Raw genomic sequence first — 21,792 nt, 5'->3', positions numbered from 1 at the left:
TGTGGATGGCCTTAGTGATTACCTTACCTATAGGCCAGAAAGCCTATCATCAGTGGGGATTATATTTGCTAATAATATGTTGGATTAATGTTAGGATTTTTTAATTTTTGAAAGTCCTGGACCCCCTGTTGAAGATCCCTAATTTAGGGTGAGCAGGTTAAGAATTTGGGGGCTAAGAAATGTGTCCTTGCTAGTCCCTCACTCATGGTCAGTCCAAGATGACAGTTTTTGGTTTGGTTGTTATAGAAACTGTTACATTTTACTTGTGAATGTATATAAATGTCTATATTCATTGATAAATGACATGAAATTCATTTTCAAATAAAGCATTTCATTTGTTCTTTTTATTGTTTGTTTTTATGTACATACAGCAAAACTAGTTTTTCTCGTTTGTGTCATTTCTTTTCTGACAGAGTTAGTAAAGCAGAAGAAGTAACGCCGCAGTTTGCCCGGTACTAATATTCAGGAAACACAGATAAGAAAGTGTACACCCCACCTTAAAGTATCTGTTACGACATTGATTATAAGTGAGCTGAAAACCAATTCTCAATCTCATTCCTCTTTCCACTTTTCCTCTCTTACCCTTTGCTTGACATAACTTCACATGCATGTCAGAATCCGACTGTTAACCTCGTTGCTTAATAAAGTTTAGCTCGAATCCCAAACTCTCTCTTCCGCTCTCTCTCCTTTTGTCTAAAGGGCATCAGGTGACATTAAAAGGGAATTGCATCTTGGTGCTGTAGTGATGCGCATAACAACACCGAAGCCTTCACCTTCAATCCACCTCCTTAATACTCTTATATATACACACACACACACACACACACATACTGCATGCCTGTGTAGGTTGTATTGGATGGCTCCACTGACGTGTGAAGTTTTATTGTGTCGGGTCCTATCACGAGTCACGTCAGGGAGGAGACGCTGATGATGAGAGGAGGAGGGGAGGCGGAGACAGAGGAGCAGAGGAATGCAAAGAAAAATAACTTCGTGACACTGCTGTCTAATGCTGCTCCTTAAAAAAAAGAGCTGTGGCTGAAAAGAAAAAAAAGTACAAGAAAAATGTATTTAAAAAGAAAAGAGATTGGCCATCGTTCCTCGAATTTTAAACTGCATTTCCCATATTACTGTTCTTTCGTTTGCACTATCAATCTATCAATCAGACTTTATTTATAAAGCATTTTTCATACAAGTTCATGTAGCACAACCTTCCCCCCAGCCCCATTCACCCACCCACAACTGAAATGAATTAATTAAAGGAACAAGGCGACTTATTGGGACTTTAACTTATTCACCGTATCCCCCAGAGTTAGATAAGTCCATAAATACCCTTCTCATCTCACACCCTGAAGCGCAACACCTGAAAAGCACCGTTGTTACTCTCTGCTCCTCACCACGGGGCTTCTCAGGTGCTGCGAGCAAATCACTCCGCCCAGGTAGGAGTGTTTCGCCTTTCTGAGAATATAGTTCCCAGTATGTATACGGTTAGAAGATGGCTGTGTCTCATATGACCTTGTTATTTGTACATGCTGTAACTATACAAATCACAACATGTAAATAGCAAAATGTTGGTGTTATTTTGTCACTGGGTCACATTCCCAGTAGCAGTTTAACAGGTAAACCACTGCATCTGCTGGTGAGTTTTCAGCCCCATGCTGTAGATCCCTATCTCTGATTCGAGTTTCCGCACACATCATTGCAGTTTGTATGAGGAAGTTGGTTTGTCTTCTTTATAGAACTGTAGATTGGATCACTGGTATATTTTTCTTTATAAGGCCGTGTAGCACAAAATGCCTCCTTATTTATGTTCTCTGCTAACTAAAAAGACTAAAACTATGAGCCAGTAGCTGCAGCCTTCGGTCACACACACAAATTATGTATGTCATTCCTCGAACCCGTACTGTGTTTGGTGAACGTGCTTTTAAAGTTTTTGCTCCGTCATCTTGGTGTGAGCTACAAAGTCACCTTGAACTATTTAATTTCACTAGCATGGAAGATTTTAAAAACAGGATTAAGGACTTCTGACCAATGAATGCACATGTCCTGTTACAGAACTCTGATCATTGATTGTAATGTAATGTAATCTGCGGTTTGTTTTAAGTCTGTCTTTTGTTCGTTTTTATGTTGGAACTTGTTATTCTGCTGTCTTGGCCAGGACTCCCTTGTAAAAGAGATTCTGAATCTCAATGGGAATATTCCTGGTAAAATAAATGTAAAATAAAAAAATAAAACCCGTCACAGTACTGTAAGACAAATATTTCTGTAAATTAAAGATATAAATTATTGTGAAAAAAACTAGGAAGTTTGTGTACATCAGGACTATGAAAAGTAGCAGAAACACAGACTTTTAGAAGGTTGCTACAAAATTGGCAACCCCATATAATCGAGGAAATATTTAGCTAATTATTTAATTATCTAATCTCCGCTAGAGTTTTTCTTAACCTTGGATTTGATTCAGGAATTTTGTACAAATACAATTTTGAGGATTTAGTTGTGGAAACCTTAAAAGTAGAGCGCTCATAAATGTGATTCTTAATATGCCTTCTGCTTTACTTACAACTTTGTCAGTGACGCAGATTAAGAGCTGCGAGTTTTGTATGGCGTTAAATCTCCTCCTGACAGCTTGGCCTCTTTTCATCGGCTGAGTGAATTAAAGCCAAAGGTCAATAAACAAAAAACCTTGTACGATTTTAGTTTTAGTCTTTTAAAGATGAGACGATAAAGGGAACACAGCTGCCAGTGAAGAATGCGCCGGCCGGTGCTCGGGGGGGAGCTTCAATGACTCTACAAGGCATTGTGTCTCCCTTTGTAAGACACAAACACACAGTGAGAAGGTGGAGGAAGGAGCTGTTACCTTATACAGACACTGCAGCTTTCCAAAAAGCAGAGCAGCACACACAAACACACAGCAGGCAGCACAAATGTCTCTTCGTGCTTGTGCTGCCATCATTGTCGACTGGCCTTGGCATCTTCAAAGCCAGTGACAAAAAAAAGTCACTGAGACTGAGACACATCCCGAGGGCTTCACGTTCATATTTAATGCAGGCTGTTGAGCGGGAAGATTTTGTTTCCATCGATTCTACAGTCAGATTTCGATTTGCAATTTATGCAAATGTTGGGGAGATGCTAAACTCCTTCATCACAGTTGAACGGCATCATTTCTTCCATCTCTCCTCTTGTCCTCTATTGCTCCCACTCTGCTTGATTTGAATTTTTCAGAACATGTCCTTTCGCATTATCACAAAAAAAGACTTTGAGAAGGAGAAGAAAAAGGAAAGTGTAGGATGACGGTGTGCAGCTTTGTGTGTGAATGTACAAAAGTGTACGTGTGTGTGTGTGTGTGTGTGTGTGTGTGTGTGTAGGAAGCCCACGCCCTCCACTCTTAAAAAGGAACATTATTGGAGATTAAACAAAAAGACACACTCAGTACACTTCCTAACTGACACTTTCTTGATGTGCCTGCCTCCATTATAAAAACTACTTAAGCCAAGTAAGGCTGACAAAACACCCAGGCACCCCTGGGGACGAGAGGAAGAGAGGCAGGAGTGAAGAGGAGGAGGGGAATTTTCGGTCATTTTAATTGCAAAGCTTGTTAGCCTTTTTCTCTGTCGTTAGTGCCTTATTAGCATGTCATTATAGAGCCAGACGGCATTTGATAGACAGCCTGGAGGCGAGCAATTACTTTGTGTGTATACAGTATGTGCGCGTGCATGTTGTGCAGACAGCTATTATTTTGTTTACTATATATTAAGATGAAGGTGTGAGTATTGTGGTTTGTTTTTAATAGTACCATGTTCTGTTTTTTTCAGCATCCTGTGATTATCATTCATGCGGCTACAGTACATTTCATTATAAGGAAGTTTGGGTGCTTTGCTCAAGGGCACGTTGACTGCTTTTATAATCAGCATGGAGAGTGCTTCTAGTTCTCCGTTCTATAATCAGATATTTGAATAAGCACACACTTGTGACCTTGTACTCCTGAAATTTGCCAAGAGAAGAGAGCATTTTCAAAATGAATGATGCGCTATTTTGTACCAAGAATAACCACAAAAACGTTCTCAACTATGTGATGACACATGTCTGCCCTCTGTCTAAAAATAGAGCTCAGACATTGAGGATGTGAGGAGAGCTAATTTGAGTTTATGCACCCAGTGTGGGCATGGTGACGGGTTGTAAACCGTGTGTCCCAAAGTCAAAAAGCCCACATCTGCTGATTACCTTCATATTTGGCCATCAGAAGCCTGCGCAGAGTGATTGTTGTGGCCATGGGAGCTGCTAATGAGTATTTGATTACCCACTTCATTAGCAGAAGAAATATTTCAAAATCCTCCAACTGTGTGTGCAGCCCTGTCTTGAGTAAGCTAATGTCATGTTCTCCTCACTAAAATGAATGGGAATGAGTGCAGTTTCAGTGCAGCCATATTAGATTAAGATGGATAGTTGTTCTTAGAATAGTGGCAAATATTTACTGCTAGGCCTTCTTAGCCATCAATTGTATAACAACAAGGTTGGAAATTTTGGAAGATATTGAAACAATGGTAATTTGCTTTAAATACCAACATTCATAAATGAAGATGTCATAGCATTGCATAGAATTACACTTGTCAAATGGGTAGATCAGCACCATGGACAGTGTCACAGCGAAAGAAATCACTGACTCGAAGCAACAGCTTAAAACTGAATCCCAAACTCGCACCGTCTTTAAGAGCCAACCTGACAATATCATACATTACTGAACAATAGCCCGTCAATGTATTGGCTACACTCTTCTTTTCCTCATCCCACTCAGCACTGCATGCATACAAACGGTCTGGACCCAACCTCAAACTTTAGGAAACTTTGTCAAAAATATACTATGGGCTAATTAACTGTCCACCGCTATGTCATATGATTAGTGCTTTAGTGAGGTGATTAACCTGTCAAAACAAATGTGTTAGCACCACAGACAGTGGCATACTGTTGCAGAGAAATACGTCAGCCACAATGAGTACGTCAGCACCACGGAGAGCGTAATATCAAAAGACAAATGAAAAAAGCTAAAACTGAGACCCGCATCTGGCCAAGTCAAGTATCTATACCAGTAACCTGGCTGTTAGTGGACATTCACACCAAGAGAAGTGATCCGGCGATTTGCCGCAGGGTTGTGCGGCAGGGGGGAGTGTCAATGAAACATTTATTTTTTTGTGTGAGGGACTGTTGTGTTCTTAAACCCCCCAACAAAGCATAAGTAGACTTTATATTTCACTATTACTGTTTTCCGTCAGATCGTTTTATAGATTTCGACGTTTCCGATCACACTTGAAGGCAGCTTGTTTTACAGGAGAGAAAGAAAGAAAAGAGACGAGCGAAACAGCGTAGAGTGCTTTGTTGTTGCAGGAAACATTCAGCTGTTACACAAACTCCCAGGCAGTTCTGTGCTTGTGTTTCGTTTTTTTACCCTCGTTTTAAGTTTTAACACTTTCTTGTGGCAGCGATAGAGGCAGTGATGTTTCCTGTACGGCATTCTCACAGCGCCTCATAACACACTGACAAGACTGATCGCTGGTTACATGCAGCGCATATTACACCACTTACTCTTCTTTCCATCTTTCCATTGGGCATTGTGCATTGGCAAAGAGAAAGAGAAAACTGTCCAGGCCCTTTATACTGCAGCAGAGAAAAACACCTGTCACACTTTGTGTTTTAGCACAATGGATAGCAAAAAGCAATGTAAAAAAATAAGGTCATTAAAAGGTAAATAAAAGATCACTACTCTTCGTCGTGGTAAGTATATTAGCACAGAGATACACCTGAAATGAGTGTGACAGAACCACGGACAGCTTCAATAGGCTCTTGAATGCACAACATCTTTTATTGTCATTTGTAACCATAAATAAAAAACTAACAAATCACTTGCGCTCGACTGAGCCATATGTGCATTGTCCTCATTAATCAAGCATGTTGCAGTGGCCTCTAATCAACCTCCACATGCTTTCTTTAATTGGCAATTGTGGCAGCTGCCAGAAATACATCACATAAGTGGGCACTTGACCATGTTAGGTATTAGGTAGGACCCATCTCTGCAAAAAACTACACCTGTCAGAATGAATACAGCAACACTATACAGCAGTGTGAACAAACTGAGTGAGAGACACAAGATATACCTAAATAGACTAGATTATGTCACATTGTCTAAAAAGAGAGCTATTTATGGGAAAAGGCTATTGCATAACATTAAAAGGTGTTGAAATGCAGTTATGTCACAGGCCTTGGTACTCAGATAATGTAGGCCAACTGCTGGAGAAATTATAGCTTTATAGATAATTATAATTCTGTAGCAAAGTCTGCTATCTGGTTCCACAAACAAAAACAAAAAAGATATTTGCGGTCTTATAAGGAGCTATTCATCGGACAGACAAGTCATGGCCCACTTGTCTGTCCGACAAGTCACATTCACACAGTTCCACATTCATACCTGGAAGCTGCCCAGTACAACCACAGTCTGATCTGCTGGCCACTGAGCAGCTCCACTGGAGCGGTTGGAGGTTAAAGGCCTTGCACAAGGGCACCTCAATGATGGTAATGAGGGAGGGACAAGTGCTGCTCTTTCACTTTCCCCACCCAGATTTTATCCTGCCGGTCTGGGGATTGAACCGGCCCAAGCTCGCTTCCTTAACCCCCTAGGCCACCACTGCATGACATTCTGCTCTAAAAAGGAGTAGACAATTTCTAGAAAATAACTATTTCAAGTGCTGCAAACCATAATTAAGCTGAGTGAGTGAAGAGGAGTGATGTGCTAACTGATTAAAATTGGTTTCTTGATGACCGTGAAGCTTTTGCACCGTATAGGCAAAACAAGCTAATAGAGAGAGAAAGAACTGTAGTACTGTGCAGAGAGCATAAATATGATGTTATTCATATTTGAATCATAGTTTTAAACGTTTTTGCTCACAAAAAACAAAAAAGGTCTCCATTACCTGGCAACAGTAAGGTAAAGTGCAGTGTGGTCAAGAATGCAAGGACTGAGGCTTTGATAGTCTGAGATAATACCAAGTGAATAACTATTACTGTAATAACGTGTTCCTCTGCTTCTGCTTTTAAATATCTGCTGCTAAGTAAAAATACACCCCCATAAAGTCAGTTTAAATTGGATCAACATAACATACTCCAAACATAAAGACGGCTGCTGCGAAGTAAATCCTGGGGCCAAATTTGTAAAACCTGTTACGCAAGAAAATGTTGCGTGGAGCAGGGGGACATTTTTTATATCCAACAAATAAATCTATTTAACCCTTGTATGGTGTTCGAGTCTGTGGGAACCGTTTTCAATGTTTGCTAAAAGAAAAATTATGCTATTTATTATTTCTTCTAACTCAAACTCACTGGCCTTAGCTCATTATCTGTGAAGAACATAACAAATAACTTATTTTCAATGACTGCACACGGTACAATATACAGTAACTATTACATATGAGGTGTTCGGGTCTACTGGACCCAAGTGTAATAATTGTAGGTGCTATGAAACTTAACTGTGTCCTCCTCCTAAATGGGCCTGCTGTGTGTGTGTGTGTGTGTGTGTGTGTGTGTGTGTCTGTATGTGGGCGTGTCTGATTGTAGGTGTCTGTGTGTGGGAATGTTGTCTTTCTGCACCTGCTAATTGTTACATTTCAAGCACTTTCACCTGTTCTGATTAAGTTCTAAGAAATAAGCACCAATAATGATCAAAAATCTTGTTTCTATTTTTTTTAACCTTTTTTATAATTGAATTTCCTTGTTTTCTCATAAAAACCGAAAATGATCATATGATAATAAATGTGATCTCACAGGGGTAAATGGCAAATATGAACCATAAATGAGCTAAATCTGTCAAGTATTTTTACATAAATTGTTATGGCTGTATTGATTTAAAAGCCTAATAATGTGGTGGGTCCACCAGAGACGGGAACACTGGCTGTGTAACAAAAATATGAACACCACACAAGGGTTGAGGCTTCCAAACAGGATTTTGTTTCGATGTTCTACCTCTGTTAGGAGCACCTCGATCCCACAATCACTGAATCATGTTTTTTCCCCATTTTTCCGTTTCATGATTTGTCATTAAGGGCTTCTTTAAAAAGCTGCTATATTCATTGATTGATAGACATGGACCTTATTAGGACAAATATGGGACGACCTTGGGAGGAGCGTGAGGCTCGTGCATGACCGCATAAGGTAACGCACGTCCGTATTTATAACGAGAAGAGTGTGTACCGGTGTGCGCCGCAAGGTGTTATAAATCCGAATTTTGTTTATGCGTATGAAAATTCGGACTTTTTGGCGCACGAAATCTTTCAGAATAGAATCTACGCACAGTTTTATAAATGAGGCCCCTGTACTCCCTGCATCTTCAGATGTCACAAGCACTCGGCTGAAGCCCTGGAGATTTCTCCTATCCACTTCAAAGATGTATTGAGGAAAAGAAAAGGAACAGTGTTCATGTCAATAAACTGAGACAGGACGGGAAAGAGGACGATATGAGAGGAAAAAGTAATCTGTCCCGAGTCTCCTTCTTAACCTTTCGAACTCATTTTGCAGCTGCTTTCGGTCTGAAGTGGCCCTCCAAAAAGAGACCTCCGAGGGTTAGTGGTAAAACAGTTCCATGATGAGATGGGACTATTCATTTCTCTGTGGAATGATTGTGGAACAGTAACCCTGACAGCAGAACAGAAACATATCTTTCACACTTAACATATGCTCATATCGATTTAGACACTGTACAATACATATGTACTCACAAAGCTGAATGCAAATATGTCCGAATTTCCATTAACCTATTTTTCAACATTATATAGTAATTGTCATTTACGTCGATTGTGGTCCCTAGGGAGTCCTTATTGTCCTATGTTGTAATCTCTCTGAGTAGCACAGGAATTCATTACATTAATATAGTACATCCTTGAATGGAGCTAGAGGGGAGATTGTTCATCATGTGACCATTGACGACACTCGTTGTTATGTTACTCTGAAAACCCTTGGGTGACTTCTTTTATTTACAATTAAACATATACATTTTGTTCAGCTGATTCTGGCGTTATTTTTAAATGTAAGATTGTTACTAATTATAGGCCCAATAAAGATAAAGGATTCAGTATACTCCATGAAATGTTATTCCTGGCAGCATGGGGAAAGCTTTGAAAAGGCATTCAGACCTTCCAACATTTTTTTTTTTATTTTACAGGTCCATTAATTCCCTGTACATAGTAGTTTTCTGGAAAGAAATACAGTAAGTAATCTGGTTCTAAGTGGAGGTAAATCGGAGATAGTCTTGCTTTGCCAGACCTTCCTCCCCAGCGCTGCGGAGGAGGGTCTGGCTAGCTGGCTTCTGCTCTCTGCTGCTACTGCTACTGCTACCGGCAGTAATACGAGTGCTTAGGGACGTCTACAAATTACAGCAGCAGAGAGCAGAAGCCAACAAGCAAGTGTTATTTAAAATAAACTCCTGGTGTACTTACAAACTTTCCAATCCATCATTGTATGAGCACATAGTCTGTACTACTGTAGAAGTTTGGTATACTTTTGGGCATTATTAGTGGGGTAATGTACAAGATACACAGTTGGATCCATTAGTGCCTGCACTAAGCTATTCAGCTGATAACGCTAACTCTCCCAATGTTCGACCCAGGTGAAAAAAGCTTCTGGGGGGTTGTTTGGCTCGAGGTCGTGGTGCAAAGACCCTAGGGTGAAATTACTCCAAACCATCACTTTAAAAAAGTTTTATTCATGTTCCGATTCCCTCTGAAATCTGCACGCGTGAAAAGATATCAAAACGATCTGAAAGTAAATAAGTAGCTTAAAGAGAAGAGAGGAGATTACAACAACACACTCATACAGAGGTAATCTGTGTTCACGTAGTGTGTCTGTCCCTTGGGGTAGATCACTGACTCACAGGCTTTTTTTTTTATCAGATAGATTCACACTTCATTATGGCTGATCCCTCCAGCCAAACACACCCAAACACACACATTTTGCAATGTCAGCTACAGTGAAAAAGTAATTAAACTTAGTAGCTCCGCTGCACCGACACAACAAATTGATTCTGGCTTTAGGATCAAAGCTATAGTGAATTTTCCCAAGGTGTGTGTGTTCGTGTGTATGCATGTGTAGGAAACTGAGGAAGCGGGACATAAACACATGCAACGAAATGGTGAAAGAAGTTATCTGACCTTCACGCTCTGGTGGCAGACTGTAGAGGGAAAGAACGAGGGAGGGGGAGAGAGATAGAGGAAGGCATGAAGCAGCGAACGGAACGCTCCTCCAGACCTGAGGGACCTGAGAGACTAATTAACTTGGAAGACATGACCTTTCTCTCCTCCTCCCTGAGAGGGAACATGTGTGTGTGTGTGTGTGTGTGTGTGTGTGTGTGTGTGTGTGTGTGTGTGTGTGTGTGTGTGTGTGTACTTTGAATCATAGTCATCACAGCCAGATGTACTCAGTACATCATGTCTCACATCACGTGAGAACTAGAGAGCAAGAGGTAGAGAGAGGTGGAGAGAACTGGAAAGAGATAATTCCCAGAATACCGTTTTAAACCCTGAACCCTTACACGCCACCTCAAAAAAATCATTTTCAAGAACGTCTTGATACGTCTGTGAAAGTATCCATTTATGTGTGAGGACCAACTTAAGGCACTGGACCTTCAGAATTGACTTACTGCTTCAGAGGGCTGTTTGAGAACATGATTTAAAGTAGGTTTTATCTATCTATCTAGCTATCTAATCAACGACTGTATAGGATCAAATATACAATAAAGGTAAAAGCTTCTATTAAAGAGTAAGATAACAGTTCCGGCGAAATATTTTACAAACATATGGACGTGATTAAATAATAATAATTTATTCAGCAAGAGTTTAAAACCCTCCTCAGTCTGATGAGTCTGTGGCTTCAAGGATCTAGGAACACTGCAGCACTATATGAGAATGTATTTACTCGAAGAAGGCGAAGTAAACAAGTCCTCCAACTTAGACAACAGAATATGTTGTCTTTCCTTGTCTGCTAGATCTGATCCAAGCATTTTCTGAGCCAATTTGTTTCTGATAGAAGGTCAGACAAAAACACCTAAACCAAGGGAGTATTTCTAGTAAGTGAGAACCCGTCTGATAGGGACATTCTCCTGTTGTAGGCTACATGTGTAGGGCAAAACAAGGGCAAATCCAATCAAATCAAAAGGCAAATGTCCGCACCTGATTCGTCGGACATTGTTTGGAGTTTATATAAAAAAACGGCTTAAGAAACACTTGGTTAAGCTGAAGATCTGTGATGTTCTGATCCTTGCACCTCGGCGTCAGGCCAGGTCAGCCCCACAACTAGTCACTAGGTCGCTGAGCTTCCAGCACCACCTATTACGCTAAGACGTGTAAATAAATTTCACTGTGCCACTTTCTGATCTGACATGCACGATATCAGTGATGGCCACCACAAGTATTAGCATACAAACAGAAGGAGAAGAAAGAGGAAAGTGTAGGATGACGGTGTGAAGCTTTGTGTGTGTGAATGTGTGTGTCTACACACACAGTGTAGACACATACATTCACACACACAAAGGACATTAGCAGAACAACCAACTCATTAATGTGAAGTCATCAAAGTTGGTTGCAAAGTGCAACTTCCAGTGAGAGAGAGAGACAGCAAAAGAGAGAGAAAGATAGTGTGTGTGTGTGTGTGTGTGTGTGTGTGTGTGTGTGTGTGTGTGGGCCCTTAAATTAAGAAGAGACGGAGGTGAAATAGACGGAAGGTGAGAAAATCAAGCATCCGCTGGAGGGGCGTAAATCTGAGTGTGTGTAAGAGAGGGGAAGCATGCGAGTATACTGTAATACTGTACATCTGCTTGTGTGTTTTCTCTGTGTGTATGTGCACTCATGTGGGAGTTTTGGTGCTCGGGGACAGTTGGTGCCACAACACTGAATGCTCATGTTAATTTTCTGAGTAGAGCACTAAACATGCCCACAACATCTCTGAGCTCTCAGGAGCAGGGTTACTATATGACACTGGACTGTGTGCAGGGCTGGACTGGCCATCTGTCATACTGGGCATTTTCACGGTGGGCCGACGCACTTTTGGGCCGAATCGCTGATATAATAGGCTTTTTTATTTATTTTTTATTTTTGGCCGCGCCGGCCCATAAAGAACTGACAGCGGCCCATTGGTTAATTTTCTTTATTGGCACTTGCCTGACCCAATCAAATCCAGGAACCCCCTTCCCCACTCCCGGCCCTGAGACATGAGCTGTATGCTTACACTGGAAGTTTAGCGTCCACGTTAAAATGGACAAACAACCACCAAAGCGCAAGGGAGGTGCCAAGAAATTACGGGAGAAAAAGATTAAGAATCTACGGGCGGATGCCTCAAAATGTACGAAAATTTCTGACGTGTTTGGGGCTGTAGTAGCTGCTTCAACATCAGCATTACCTGTAGTAGAGGAAGGAGGAGAGGTGGCTGGCAGATACAGAGAAGCAGAAACAATATCATGACAGGGAAGAAGCCGAGGAGGAGGAGAGTGACCATGACAGGGCCATGGTAGCGAGGGAGGAAAAGATGGAAGAGAGAGTAGATGACGACGTGGTAAGGAGAAGGCAAATTAACAGGGACTCTCAGGAAGGGAGGGAGGCTGTGTGTGTGTGTGTGTGTGTGTGTGTGTGTGTGTGTGTGTGTGTGTCATAATGACAACAAGCAGTTTGGCATTAACATTAAAGTTAGTGGCTGTCAGGTAATTTAACTGCTTAAGCTTACATTGAAAATGCTAGCATGTTGGCCTGTTGGGTAGCTGAAAAGTCTGGTTGATCTATAAAATCAGTGTTGATACAATCATCAGTGTTCCTTGAATTGCTTAATTAGCTAATGTTATTCAGTAGCATTGCAAAGCCAAAGTGCTCTTTTCCAGGGCATATAATACTCTCAGCTTTATTGTAGCTTTTTGGAAGGGTTATGGTTATTGTATTTAGCAGACACTTTTGTCCAAAACAACAAAATATCAATCTTACAATAGTCCAAATTAACAGTAAACTGTTTTTAAAAGTTGCTAAGCCAATATTAAGCAAAATAGTAATAATAACAATAATGGCAATACAATATCAAATAATAATATAATCAATAATTAAAAATAAAAAAAAATACCATAAATACACAAATAACTCTAAGAATTAATTAATTATTTACGTGTAAGATCAACAGATAAATCTTGAGACCCCTCTTGGATCCAAAACTATCACATGAACGCAGAATGCACGCGTATTTTAAGAGGACTGTCTGCAGGGAATGTGTCTGACCAATCACGGTGGGTGTGGGCCACCTGGGCCAATTTGTTTGTCCCAGTCCAGCCCTGACTGTGTGTACTCATCTGAGAGTAGGAGTCCGTGTGTATGTTACACTACTGAACATACTGACAAAAAACTGAACATGATTTTATCTCAAAGGGGGAAGCTGTGTGTACTCACCCTTGCCGAATGTTGATTTGATCTTCATGTAGAACAAGCCCGCTTTGTTGAGCTGCCTCAGTGCTTTGTTACATTCACATAAGTGTTGTTTGGATCTTCTTAAGACCTGAGGCGCTCAACTTCTGACGTGTGCTTCTCGTCTGAAACAGAAAGAAAAAGCTCTTGAGTTTGACAGAGTTTCCAGAGGTGTTGTGGCATGTGCTAATCTTTAGTGTCCAGTATCGTTTAATCACAAGTACTTGTTTCATTAGTGTGCACTGCCCCCGACTTTACATTTACACCTCATTTCTCTCTCTTCAGAATAATCCATTTGCAGCCATCCAAACACAAACACCGAGCTAATCCACCACCTGAAGCCTTCATTAGGTTTTGTCAAAGTGCTGATTTTATTGTTACTTCATTATCCCTGACTTAAGTGTATTTTCTTTTCAGAGTGTGCATGTTATTTTACACTCCACTTAAAATCGCCTGACACTCAAAGTAAGAAATGGAAAAGTCTGAGAGGAAACACTCCATTAAAAACATGTCGCCTCACAAACTTTGTTGTCTCTTTATACAGTGTCTTTGTTAGTCTGGTCAGCAGTTCATTTCTAGCAATGTTTGGCACTTTAAAGTTTAAGAACACAGATCTAAATATTAACGATGGCTTTATACATCACATCTGTTTCAAGACTTTTGGAGGCCAGAGAGTGACCTTTGGTTTGTACCTTTAAATGGTATACTAAAATACCCTCATAAATCTCACATACACAAACAAACACCCTCTCGTCACTGTGTGCATGCCTGTCTTAACAACAAATTTAATAACCAGAGAAAAAACATCCTTCTCAAAGCTGAATTGGGCCTATTTGGGAGTTTGTGCATTCATGTGTGTCCCATACAGCTGGAAAACTCTATACTGTATTGAGAAAAACAACTACTGATTCCCTCACCTGCCCCCCTCTTTCTCTCTTTTTTTTCAGTTTAATTGTTGAAGGCAACACTGAAACTGAGTCCAGTTGAGATCCTCCAGGGCAGCCTCCTTGGCCGTGCACTATTACCACAAGACGCCACAATCACAAGCAGCCACAGCAAGGAGTACAAGGGTCAAAGCCACAGCAGCGGAGAGCAGGAATCAAATATATTTGCTATGACACTCTCAAATAATGTGCAACGGAGAAGTTCTCGGTATGGATTTCCAAGATAAACTTTTCAACCTCTGTCTGTCTGTGGAAATAGTCACCCTGCTTAACATTCACACAGTAACACGCCGGGGAAAAGTTTACTCCAAATGCATGTGGAAAAAAAGAACAATAATATTTGCTAATTAGATCCCCTGTCACTGACGGAACTGGCAAGGCTGTGCTTTTTGGGAATGGAGCGTGCCTCGGACCAATCCAAAAGCCCAGTTGAAACAAAGATAAACAATAAACACTGCGTGCTGTGCACTGGCATTCCCTCCATCTTTAAACAGCTTTAACGCCTTCAGAGTTGTTACATAAGATCTCAAAAAGCAACACTCAGCCTCTGATGTAACAGCTCTAAGGGTAGAAAAACCTCAATCTGCAAATTATCTAACTTGATTTAATTTTGTTTTTTAATGATTAAGATGTAATTAGTCTGAAGTCAAAACGAAACGCTTGCAGAGGTGGAGTAAACCTTTGGCCCGTAGCCTCAGTGCCCTTTGGGAGAAAAATAATACTAACATGTATCTAATATATCACATTATTTAATTATAGAAAACTGAGTTCAGGTTGAGGTCGCATTAGATACATAATAGATAACTCAATAGATAAATATGTTAGAGTTGCATATGGCTTACAGCAAATTAAAAGGAGCATGCATGCATTTTTTATTATTATTTTTAAGTATTACGCTTGACAGTTTTGTACACTTTTGCACAGCTGCTGTTGGTTTCCTTTTATTTCAATATGAAATCAACTTGCAGAGACATAAATCTTGTGGAAAGCTAATCCATAATGATAAACATTTAAACCACATTTGCTTTCCCCTCAAGCTTTCCTTATCACTGTGTGCTAATGCAGATGGAAGCAGATACTGAATTACAATTCTAGCAGTGTGGTGCATTCATGTGGTGATGGGTGTAGTCCCTGTAAAGCGGTGTCTTTACATTGTCGTGACGGAAGACTGACTGACGTGCATCTGTGCTTGAACCTGTGCAAATGACTTTGCAGAAATCTTCTAACTTTAGTGGCTTTCGGTGAATTTATGTACTGTCCTTGCCATGTTGTTTTCTTACGCCAGCAGTCACATAGTACATCTGTCTGGGGAAAAATAAATGGATTAAAGAGATGGTTCAAGTTCTCATTTCAATAAATAAGAGCATTAACTAGTAGAATTCATTATTTAAACAAGGAGGACTCTGAGGACAGAGGAGAATATGTAATACATATTTTAAATGCTTTTTTAATCCATTAATCCAATCAAATAGTTATTGATGTTCTAAACATATACATTATTTGACACTTACAGGTGAGTCTGCCAATTTAAACCATCTAACATTCAGTCTATGAGCATCCCCTTGGCTTTAAAATATCAGTGTCACTTTTCAACATTCATCCATTATGAAAGCTCAGTGATATTTGTCATTTGACTCGGTTAATCAGAAAAAGCTTCAGCCATGTACAGGTCAACAGCCAATGTATCAATTTTACTGATGATGCAATGTAGCAAGTTTGTCTGGGAATTTGCCAGTGTGTGTTTGTTTGAATCCAGCGATCATGCTACGAGTAAAATTTGCTTCACCTTCTGTATGAACACATAGAGTCTACAGCTATGATAGTGCTTCTGTTGAAGCTGTACGTACACATAGCTAAATGCTAGCGTCTGCATGCTAAGAGGCTCACAATAACATGCTAACAAGGTTGTGTCTAGATGGTAACCCAAGATTCAGGCAAGTGGTTAAAGTTAGGGATTGGTTTTGAATGGTTATGGTTAGATGGTTTTCGCATATCTAGGGTTACCATATAGACATGACGAATGGTTACCATGTTTACCATCTTAGTTAAGCGTCTTAGCATGCTAACATTTGCAAATTAGCCCTAAACACAAAGTACAGGTGAGGCATTTTAGGATGACCAGAATGACATTAATTTGCAGGTATTTGGTCAAGAATTAAAGCACTGCATAATTTTAAGTTTTGACCTCATGATGGCGAAATTTAAAATGTCACCAAGGGAGTGGGGAACATGAATGTGTGTGCCAAAGTCATTTCACTTAAAATCACACATTTTATCCGCGGCACTAGAAGCAAAGTCAGGGGATCAACAAAGTCAGTAGGATTCATCCTATGTGAACCATGAACATCTGTGCAAAAATCCATGACGATCCATCCAATAGATGTTGAGATATTTCAGTCTGGACCATAGTTGCGGACTGAACAACAGACTGACATTACCATCCATCGAGCCATGCTGCTAGCGTGGCTAAAAGTCTAAAACTTCAAAAATAACAGCAGTCATGCAAAAGATGTTACAGAACAGATTGTGAGAGATAATAAACCATTCAAGCGTCACAGGGGAATGTGTGTGCACTATTACAGCACTGGGTAACACCTCTCTGACAGCAGTAGCAATTAAATCAACATACAGTCATGTAATGCTGTAAAGAGCGACTTGCAAGCCATTCACAATACGTGCAACAAAAGTGACGATTAGAGTTAGAGTGCATCTGACAAAGCATCATAATAAAAATGTTGGATGCTGTGGCCATTTAGAGGGGTATCTTTCGGTTTTACCTGTATTTAAAAGGGAAAGAGGCAGAAAGAAAGAATAAGACAGACTGCAGCACTGCACTGGACACAGTGGAAGAGGAATACATGAGACCTAAGTAAAGACTGAAACAAAAGAATGAGATAGAGCGAAGGAGAAAAGAAATGCAGTTTGGTGGATTTTGTAATGATATGCTGCAGCATCAGATGGGAAGGAAGAAAGATTGTAGCCAAGAGCAAACAGACTACAGGAGATGGAGAGGCTGAAAAACAGATGGGACCCACACACACACACGCCTTACTAAACACATATGAAATAGCAATAGTTGTTCACTGATCATACACTCAGACCAAAAGGATTTTTTGCACGCATGCACACGCAGGCGCACGCACACAAGCGCGCGCGCACACACACACACGCTCAATGGTGTTTTAAGCCCCCAACGTCTCCTTCCAGGCAGCGCTGCAACCGTTGACTTCAAGGCACCTAACCCTAACCTTAACCCTAACCATAACCATAACCATTGCCTAATACTAGTGCCTTTCAGGCAGCGCTGCCTGGAAGGAGATGTTGGGGGCTTAAAACAGCGATAGACCACACGCTCACACGCTCACACACACACACACACACACACACACACACACACACACACACACACACACACACACACACACACACACACACACTCTCAAGTAGCCTTCTGCTAATTGCAGCTCCCTCTTCAGGAATCTATTCTCTTTTAAATATGTAGTTTAAGTCTTAGTTTAAGTATTAATGCACAATCAATACTATTTCCATTACACAAGGGCAACACATGCACACATGTACACACACACGCACGCAAGACACACACACACACACTCACTCATACACACACACACACCCCAGTTGAATCCCATGCTCCTGTTTGACAGTGTGAATCTGGCTGATCAATACTGATATCCAAGTTAACCTAGATCAGCATTTCCTGATGAGGAGCTCAAATGTAGCATATATGTAAAACATTCATGATTACATCTCAGAGCAGTAGGAGCTAAATTAAATCATGCTTAATATAACAAATCATTACCGGACATCCCCTTTATACACTTTAATTTTTTTCATCAAAATGCTTCATGATTTTAACTTAGACAAGATCAGATGTTGTAGTGAAGTCATTCCATCTAAATTACCAAAACCAATCAATTCCACTGAGCGCCTCAAGCCAATTCAGCAATCACTGAAATGCTATGTCATGATTTAAACTTAAAAAAAGCTTTAAGGAAAAGGGTGACTTAAGCAAAACCACTCCAGTTTTACAGCCACATAAATATGAAGCACTTAAGGTAATCTATAGAAGGAGCATCATTTGTGACTTTGTGACACAGCGGCCTCTCAGCTAACGACCTGCCACTTCTTGCGCCAATAAGAGTAATTACATTCATAGGGTTTAAAACTCTTGGCAGTGACAATTCATCACTGATCATATATCTTATTCAGCCCAGTCTGAATAAGGTCCTGTGTGTGACAACTGTACAGTATATATGGGAGATAAAGAGAATAAACTAGCGTGTGTGTGTGATCTCTCATTCTCACGCTGACCATTTGTACGGAGTATTAAAATGTAAAAAGGTCAGCTAGGGTCCAGATTATCATTTTTATACCCAAACAAACTACTGTTACTGTTCTCTCTGGACCTGACATTCTGTGTATCTTCCAGTGTGTGGCTTCCAGAAAATAACAAGATCAATGATTTCACTGTGCATGCAAAGACATCAGTTAACCTATTTGTTATATTGGATAATACATAATGAGCCGGGAGTGGCTTCAAGGAATTTTATAGAGGTTACACCCTACACAAGCACTGAATATCAATATTAAAGGAATATTCCTTCATAAATATACCTCCTTAAATACATGTAGGATCTGAACGGTTTGTAGCTTGCTCCTTTGTGCAGGAGAGTTACAATGACGTTTAATGGTGACAGAGAATCACAGCAACAAATGTAACAAAACTATCATAGAAACTTCCCAAAGCAGTTATCCGCCATTGAACAATCTGAGTTTAAAGCTATAGTGTGTAGTTTATGTCGCCCCCATGAGGAATTCTAAGTAATGACAACAAAACTGTTGGCGCATCCACATGATATGTCCGTGATCGCACAACACGTATGTATGTAACGGACGTTCATTAATATCAAAGCTTTAAGTTTGTTGTTCCAAACACATCCCTACTGTGTGCGACTGCCACCATCTTATCGATACCTTTTTTTTCTTCTTCTATTACAGTGGAAATTTGAGTTTTTACTCGGGCTCGGGCCAGGGGATTGGGTCAGGCATGGACAGAAACTATACAGATTTATGGAGAATCAGGATTATTTGAGCCAGATCATAGCTTTATTCCTTGTGACCTGTCGAATTGGTTTTATTTAACTTTTCCCAAGTCTTTCCTTGTGTGTATTGGTGACCTAACTAGTTTCCTAAAAAGTTAGGCATGTTATGCCTCTTAAGCTCCACTGGAAGTATTGTGGTTAGCCCAACAGTAAAAGATGTTGTTAATAACTGGTACTGCAAGTATTTTCAAATCTTTTTTACAATGCAGGAGAGTAAAAGGCAAAAATGTATCAGCTAACGCCTTCCTGTACATTATATACTGCTACAGTACTACTACATACCACGAATGAGAACTCAAAGATATGCAAATTGTTCGTTTTGAGTGAGAACCAGTTGGCTTCTATTAGATCTAGAGTTTTAGATTGCCACTCAGACTGGCAGTTAATGTCAGTACATTATTCCTCTCTCTTGCTGCCCCTTCCCCACCTCCCTTCATCATAATCTCTTTTTTTCCTTCTATCTTTATCTTTTCTCTATCTCTGCCTTACTTAAGTCCATTATTTCTCCATTAAAATCCGGAATGACCCTAAAAATTGCCTCCAATTATTGGGTCCTAATGAAAAAACACATTGCATTAGTGGAGAGGCGCCGTCTCTGCATGTCAAGCTGCCTGGGCCTTGACCAAAGCAGATAATATTTTCTGTCTGACCTGCCTGTTACACTCTTTTAACCAGCATCTGTGAGTCAGTGAGTGAGTGTGTGTGTGTGTGTGTGTGTGTGTGTGTGTGTGTGTGTGTGTGTGTGTGTGTGTGTGTGTGTGTGTGTGTGTGTGTGTGTGTGTGTGTGTGTGTGTGTGTGTGCGCCCAAACTGTCTGGGTTGTCTCAGGGTGAGCAGGATTGCAGTAAAATGAAATCAGGAAGAAACACAACCACAACAAAGCTCCACATGCAGCAAGCAAACAAATACCTGAAGTGCCCAGCATGCTTTCGTGTGCTGCCTCTGTTTGAAGCGGACAGTCTTCGCTAGAAGCCGTGCTACTAGCATGCTAGTTATTTGGCTAGATTTTCAAGATAGCAAGAAGGGCTATACAGTATCAGGGGTTCTCAAGCTGTGGGATGGGCCCAATTCCTGCCATGGTGGCTGACACTTGATGATCTCTTTGAGGGGGGTACGCCTCCTTAATTACTTTCATGATCAACAGCCTGGCTGTTTGATGATCAGATGGATCCTGGGCATTTCATGTATTTTGGTCAGCATTCTTGCAGTTGGAGCAGTTCCACAATTAAGAATCTGTTACAAACTGTAGTGAGCTTGTTTTAATATCATTAGAGTAGTATTTCACTCCGCTGTCTAGTCTTTTTTGTTGTTGTCAACATCTCTGGGGGTACAACCATCTTGCCTACTCCACAGACAACACTGAATAGGGCTTCGGTGATTACGTTCAGTGTGAGCATAGAAGTAGTATGTTTTGGCCATAAGAAGGGTATGCGTGAGTTAATAAAATCATACTGTGTCTTTTATGGTTTAATACTGATTCTGATTCATCTGTAGCAAAGCGGTAAAGATCCAGGCTATCGAGATTTACTCAGACAAATAACTCCCAGTATGTCCAAAAGCAATGCTTGGTCAGGTGCCTTTGGCGTTTGTTACTGATGCAAAAAAGTCTCTTTTAGCGTCTAGCCCTTTGGCGTTATATTTATACAAACTTGGCCGGGACTCTTGGTGTCACTTTTTGACGCGCTGGGTAGGTACAGATTTGGCGTCATTTATAAAATGTATGTTTAAGTGACATGCGGCACAAGAAAGGGACAGTTGGGTTTGGGAAAAGATTGTGGGTGGGGTTCCAAAATTTTCCCATCCATCCCACCAAAACTGCCTCCCTACGCCGCTTCTTTCACGCTACTAGCTACCATCGTCACCCTTCATACTTTGTCATCTTACAGCGCCGCGGGCGAGTTGCTGCTATGCCCAGAGCGTTCCACATAGACGCTAAAGGGGGATTTTTGCGTCGGTATGTGACCCTGACTGCTACTGACCAACCGTCAGTATTTGACAAGTTGGGAATGAGAACAGGTTGGATAACCAGCATGTAAAGTAGAAGAGCCCTGTGTCTTTTGTGTCTAAAGTTTTGGGCGGTTTAATGGTTGATAAAGCATTAATTAAAGAAAGAGCAACATGACAGAAAACGTTTGAAAACCACAGGGCGTGATGATCCTCTAGTCTACCTCATCGATTCAATTCGTTGGGACACGAAAGAGGGCAAATCTTCCTTGAGGCCAAACGTTATTGCATATTTGCTGTAAATAAAGAAAAGGAAGAG

At 40.6% G+C, this 21,792-nt stretch overlaps 1 protein-coding gene across 2 annotated transcripts in view; it reads right to left on the bottom strand.

The window, feature by feature from the left end:
• htr2cl1 (5-hydroxytryptamine (serotonin) receptor 2C, G protein-coupled-like 1) overlaps positions 1-21,792 on the bottom strand; it is a 130,061-nt gene that overhangs the window by 58,939 nt on the left and 49,330 nt on the right. For both annotated transcript variants that reach the window (XM_028564170.1, XM_028564172.1), the window contains exon 2: positions 13,449-13,588. The gene's annotated coding sequence lies outside the window, so the exon portion shown is untranslated. The remainder of the gene's footprint in view (positions 1-13,448; positions 13,589-21,792) is intronic.

Source organism: Perca flavescens, chromosome 19 (assembly GCF_004354835.1).
Source record: "Perca flavescens isolate YP-PL-M2 chromosome 19, PFLA_1.0, whole genome shotgun sequence".
Classification (NCBI taxonomy): Eukaryota; Metazoa; Chordata; class Actinopteri; order Perciformes; family Percidae; genus Perca; species Perca flavescens.
The sequence above is the reverse complement of the archived record's forward strand: the minus strand, read 5'-3'. Positions and strand labels throughout refer to the sequence as shown.